The sequence below is a fragment of the Hyperolius riggenbachi genome, chromosome 8, assembly GCF_040937935.1.
Source record: "Hyperolius riggenbachi isolate aHypRig1 chromosome 8, aHypRig1.pri, whole genome shotgun sequence".
NCBI lineage: Eukaryota > Metazoa > Chordata > Amphibia > Anura > Hyperoliidae > Hyperolius > Hyperolius riggenbachi.
In genome coordinates, this window is record NC_090653.1 from 217229888 (window position 1) to 217236191 (window position 6304).

The window sequence follows — 6304 nt, forward strand, 5'->3', positions numbered from 1 at the left end:
TAGGAACTAGTGCAGTGAAATTTATTCTGCTGATTTGACAAGCAATAAAAAATTATCCTGGAGATAACAAGTCATAGGTCAGTGTTGAACTAGTCAGTACTTGCCTTTTATTTATTTTTTAGCCTTTAGAGAGGCTGTAAACTTGTAGGGAAATCGCCTGTTACTGTGAACAGTAAGAAGGAAGTCAATGAACGGTTTCCGTCGTACAGATGGCACACGGTGTAAGGTGCGTCAAAGCTGACAGCACCAGACAGTGCAATGTAAAGAGGAGCTGGCTTCTTCAGTTGCAGGGCCATAGAGAAGGAGAGAAAGAGAGAGAGAGATGTGTGGTGTGTGTTTGCTGGGGAGGGGGGGGGGGGGGGGGGGGGGAAGCCTGGCCTCTGCTGATATACATTCCAGTATGCATTTTGGTAGGCAGCTCAAACACGTCAGGATCCCAGATAAAGGAAAAATGACCAAATAGCAGCAAGTTAACAAATTGTGCTGCTAATAGTTGCTAATGATATATACCGAGTTCATTTCTTGGGTTCTGGCCCCTTTAAGCAGCTAAAAAACCTAAATTATTTATGCACAGTGATTTGATGGTTTCTAAGACTGCACACACACATAGTCCAGAGTTCTCTAAGCAGTATCTTATACGGCCTTATTCCCAGGTAACCTTATTTTGCTGTATTAATGGTATTATAAAGGAAGCACAGAACTGCATAAATTACATAAGAGGTTTATTTTAAAAGCATCACACTGCAAATAATCATTAAGCAATTCCTATTGTCACTGTGGAGAAAGCTCTAAAGTGCTTAAGTGCAGTGTTGTGAACAGAGTGCTTCATAATTAAATGTCATTCTTCTCTTGCATAGCATTCAAGCCTGAAACAATAATAGTAGGTCACTATCAAGTCTGAGCTCTGTAAAAATAGCCTTAATAAAAAATATTGTACTTATTACTAACATCTAAAGATGATTCTTATTGTTAAGATTATTAAGAGAACCTGAGGTAGGGCAAAATTAAAAATGTATACATACCTGGGGCTTCCTCCAGCCCCCTCCTGCCTGATTACTCCCTCGCCACTGTCCTCCACTGCCTGCAGCCTCCGCAAATTGCCCCGGAAAGTCTTCCAGTACAGGGAACACTGTTCATGTGCGGCCCGGCCATGCATGTCCCCATTGTTGGGAGCGTTCTACACCTGCGCAGTATTCGCTCAGCCATGGTAGCGTGCACACCCGGACTGCGCCTCCTCCTCTGATGAAGGCCTGCAGCCGAAACCTATGTCGGGAGTCCTGATGTGCAATAAACAAGTTGTTTTCCAGTGAGTATTTCTATTTTGCACAGCGGACAACACAGCGCGCAGTCTGCACTATTGTGTCCCTCTTCGCCTATTGTAGAGTGCCGGTGGAATGCGGTGGAACATGGAAGTAGCCAGGAGAGACGCCGGAATAGACCCTACACAGAGGGGAGGCCGTCTGGCGGAGACTTTGCCGAGACCACCGCAGAGAGGAACATTTGTGCACGATTGGAGGGAGTACACTGGAGGAGAGTATCCTCAGATTGCTGAATAAGGGTGACCATTGCAAGCTCAGCATACACCTGTAGCTGTAATACTGTATGTGCAAAGTTACCTTTTTGCTGGAGCTGAACTGCTGATGAATTACTGACATTTGCTGGCTAGATAACAGAGTGCTGTCCCTAGATTGAACTTAGTGTCTGAACTGTTTGCTGGCAAATGTTTAAACATCAGAACGTTTTCTATGAATATTTATAGGTGCCATTCCCAATTTTACTATATTGACTGGACTGCGCCTACGCCAACTGGCCCTGACTGGATGACTTAATGGGGCCAGTTGCAGAGGCTGCAGGCAGTGGAGGAAGGTGGCGAGAGTCTGATCAGGCCGGAGAAGGCTGGAGGAAGCCCCAGGTATGTATACATTTTTTATTTTGCCCCATCCCAGGTACGCTTTAAGCATTTATATAAAGCCAACACATTTCACAGAGCTTTACAGAGAACCTCCAACAAGTAACACCACTAACTGGTCCTCAGCAGAGCTCACAATGTCATTTTTTATTACAGGCCAATTTTGGAGGAGGCCACATGATCTACCAATTATATTTGTGGGTTATGGGAGGACACTGAAACCAATGGAGGAAACAAACGCAAACATTGGGAGAATGTAAAAACTCTATGCAGACAGCCCTGACCAGGATTTGGACCTGGAACTCCTAGCCCTCTACTCATCTTCTACTGATCTGTCACGACTTTACTGTGCTGTATTCATAATGTTTTATACTCTTCACTCATCATTGCACATTTACTTTCCATGCATAAGTGTATTGCCTTCTGAAGCTCACCTAGGTGTATGTCAGTAATCTCTTTATCCATTATTTATTGAACTAGCCATCTAGAGAGTATTTAGAACACTGTCAGTGACAATGACCGCTTCAGTCAGCCATCAAAATTCACTGAGGTATGAATATTCAGGTACATGCACTGCGCTTTGGGACGTTCATGTATAATGGCACAAATAAGGAAAAGCTATGTGTATTGAAATAAAGGCAGGGTGCAGATGATGAGCATTATAATCATTATAGGGCAAATTTTGTTTAACAATGTTTAATTCCAAAGACGGGTTTCCGTGCAGATGGCACACGGTGTAAGGTGCGTAAAAGCTGACACAGCAAAGAGGAGCTAGCTTCTTCAGTTGCAGGGCCATAGAGAAGGAGAGAAAGAGAGATAGATATGTGTGGTGTGTGTTTGTTGGGGGGGGGGCCTGGCCTGGCCTCTGTTGATGAAATTCCAGTATGCATTTTGGTAGGCAGCTTAAAGGGACTCCGAGCAGTGCAGAAACTATGGAAAGATGCATATCATTTTAAAGCTCTCTTTCTCCTCTTTCCAATGATATATAAACCACCGCCCTACGCCTTTTAGTTTTCGCTATTTTTGCGATTGAAATTGCCACGGCCGCGATTTCAATCGCGAAAATAGAGAACACTAAAAGGCGTATGGCGACGATTTAGGTGTCGCAAGAAAGAGGAGAAAGAGAGCTTTAAAATGATATCCATTTTTCCATAGTTACTTGTATTACACAGGACTACACTTTCCCCAGTGTCAGCAGCTCCATTCAGCAGAACGAAGCTGCTGACTTTAGGAAAAAGTCGCCCTGTGTAATACAAGTAACTATGGAAAGATGGATATCATTTTAAAGCTCTCTTTCTCCTCTTTCTTGCGACACCTAAATCGTCGCCATACGCCTTTTAGTTTTCTCTATTTTCGCAATTGAAATCGCGGCCGCGGCAATTTCAATCGCGAAAATAGCGAAAACTAAAAGGCGTAGGGCGGCGGTTTATATATCATTGGAAAGAGGAGAAAGAGAGCTTTAAAATGATATGCATATTTCCATAGTTTCTGCACTGCTCGGAGTCCCTTTAAACACATCAGGATCCCAGGTAAAGGAAAAATGACCAAATATCAGTAAGTTAACAAATTGTGCTGCTAAATGTTGCTAATGAGATATACCAAGTTCATTTCTTGCGTTTCATAGGGCAAATTTTGTTTAACAATGTTTAATTCCAAAGTCTTACTTCCACCGTTATCTCACAAAAATACAGAACTTTTTACCATTTACTGTCTCATCCTCGCCAACATCACTTGAAAAATCTGTAGCCTAAATAAAAAAAACAAACAAACAAAAAAAAAAACGATACTTACCTAAGGAGAGGGAAGGCTCTGGGTCCTATAGAGCAGTGTTCCCCAACCCTGCCTTCGAGGCCCACCAACAACAGTTAGTGTTTTGTGGAAATCCACAGAGGTAGTTAAGCAGCTAGGCTAGGGTCAGTACCTATTCAGTAAGGAGTTAAAGGCAAGACTCCCTAACACTGCAGGGTGGCCTCTTGAGTGCATCCCAGTGGCTGCAGCTCTTGAGCGATTTGAGTCCGACAGGAGAAAAATACTTTACAAATGTTTGGATTATTATTATTACTCCACCTATGATTGTTTGTGGTTTCCTACAAAGCATGTACTGTTGGTGGGGTTAGAGGATAGTGTTGGGGAACTCTGCTATAGATCCTTCCCGTTCCTCTACTCATCTTCTTTTTCCCCTGCATGCTCCTCCGTTTCAATCTCCCATCACGGGAGGCTTCAGCAGTCTTCAGGAGCCCGAGTGCTCCTGAAGATGGGTGGCTCCATATTGCGCACACGTGAATGCACAAGACCGCGTGCTCACATATATGCAGTACAAAGTGGCCTGTCTTTGGGAGCCCGAGTGCTTCCGAAGACTTCTGAAGTCCACCCACAATGAAAGAGAGTAGTCTCTGACCGATTGGTTGGAGACTGCCAACAGGGGAGCCAGCGCAGGAACGGCAGGACGAGGAGAGGAACAGGAAGGCTCTATAGGATCAAAAGCCTTCGCCCCTCTCCTTAGGTGAGTATCTGTGTTGCTTCTTTTTTCATTTAGGCAGAGTGTCAGTACCATAATCACTCCAGAACTGACACCTGAACAGATCATTGTGATAGAAGTGTGTACATAGATTTTAATTTACGCTTTGTAAGAGTTCTAAATTCTACTGATCACCATTTGTCAATTCAAATAAATAGAAGCTGTAGAGCGCTGTACCGTGTTAGCCATCAGTAAAAGCAAGAAGTTTTGAATGTGGGTGATACCATTTATTATCGAACTTAGAGGTAAATAAAAAGCAATATTTTTTGCTAATAAGCCTGAGGCCGGGTTCACACTGCAGATTGGCGGTGCAGTGGCCGCACTGCCAACAGGTCTTCAGGGAATACCACGTTAGTAAGCGGTAATCCCCGTCTGGCATCCGGCCAAGCAGGAAGTGACACTCACTTCCTGTTCTGCAATCGATGACGTGCACGGAAGCGCATTTCTAAAATATGCTTCCATGCATGCGGCAGGTTTTTTTAAATGTACTAGCGTTACCATAGACTTACTGACTTCCAGCCCAACGCAGTTTGCAGCAGAAGCCGCGCAATAACGTTTTCGCGATGTGGTCCTTCAAATAATTTATCCTTTTTATAACTTGAGAGAATTGCTTCGTGTGATGTAAATGCAATTAATAAGTAAAAAGCAAAGTTGCTTATATTGCAGCTTTTATCCAATTAGCCCCGCCCAAATTGTTAGATGCACTTTTAGAGCATACCTATAATAGCGCTGTAATTAAAAATAGGCGCAAAACAAAGGTAATATATTATTGGTAATTATAAGAATATGCTATTATCCACCTGAGTAGTAAAATATTGTTAAAAGTGTTGACATTCAATGTCCTAACCTAACCCTAAACAAACATGGCCGCCTATAGTGGCGCTTAAATTTAACGGCGCACATTGCACCCAAATATACGTGACCCACTTACAGATCCTAACAGATACCAAGAACTGTTCTGCCATTTAATAACTAATGATGTTCTGAAATAAACATGAATTCTGGGATTGTGTGTTGAGTGTATAGGCATGTACAACTGTTAGATATTCGTGTGCATAGCTCTACACTACAGCTGACGACTGTTCAGTGCTCTGATGAAACTCACACTCACACAACCCATTCTACTTCGTATATAATAGCTTACGCCCCTCTTAACCATTTCACTACTGAGAGGTTTTTTCACTTCTGTATCAGAGCAATTGTCACCTTTCAGAGTTTCTTCCGTTAATTCAACAATAACTTTATTACTGCTTTTCACAACAAAACGATCTATAGCTGGTTTTGGTTTTTTTTCGACTCCAATTAAGCTTTCTTTGGGTGGTACATTTTGCTAAGAATTATTTTAAATATATTTTAAAGAGACTCTGAAGCCTCCAAAAAAACCTGTTTTTACTTTCCAGTCTTTAGCATTAATGCCATAGATGAAACACTGCATTCCCGCGGTTAAAAGCTCAATTAATACCCCCAAAATCCTGGGGCAAAAATCCACGACTTTCCAAGTCGAGGATTTTGCTGCCTGGGGGAGGCAGAGTTTTGCGCTGTTGCTCTGCCTCCATTCACCCCAATCTGCGCTGATTGCCGCCTCTCCCCGTAGTTTGATGTGAGTAGAGGCAGAGCTATTGCACAAAAAGCTCCGCCTCTTCCAGGAAGGAGCCCCGAAATTTGCACTGGGGATTTCGGGGGTATTAATCGAGCTTTCAGCCACGGGGATGCAGCGTTTCATCTATGGAATTAATGCTGAAGAGGACTGTGAAGTAAAATCATGTATATTTGGAGGCTTCAAGCTCTCTTTAATGGGAAAAATAAGAAAACATTTGAAAAAATTCATTATTTCTCAGTTTTCGGCTATTCAAGTTTTAAAATAATACATACTGCCG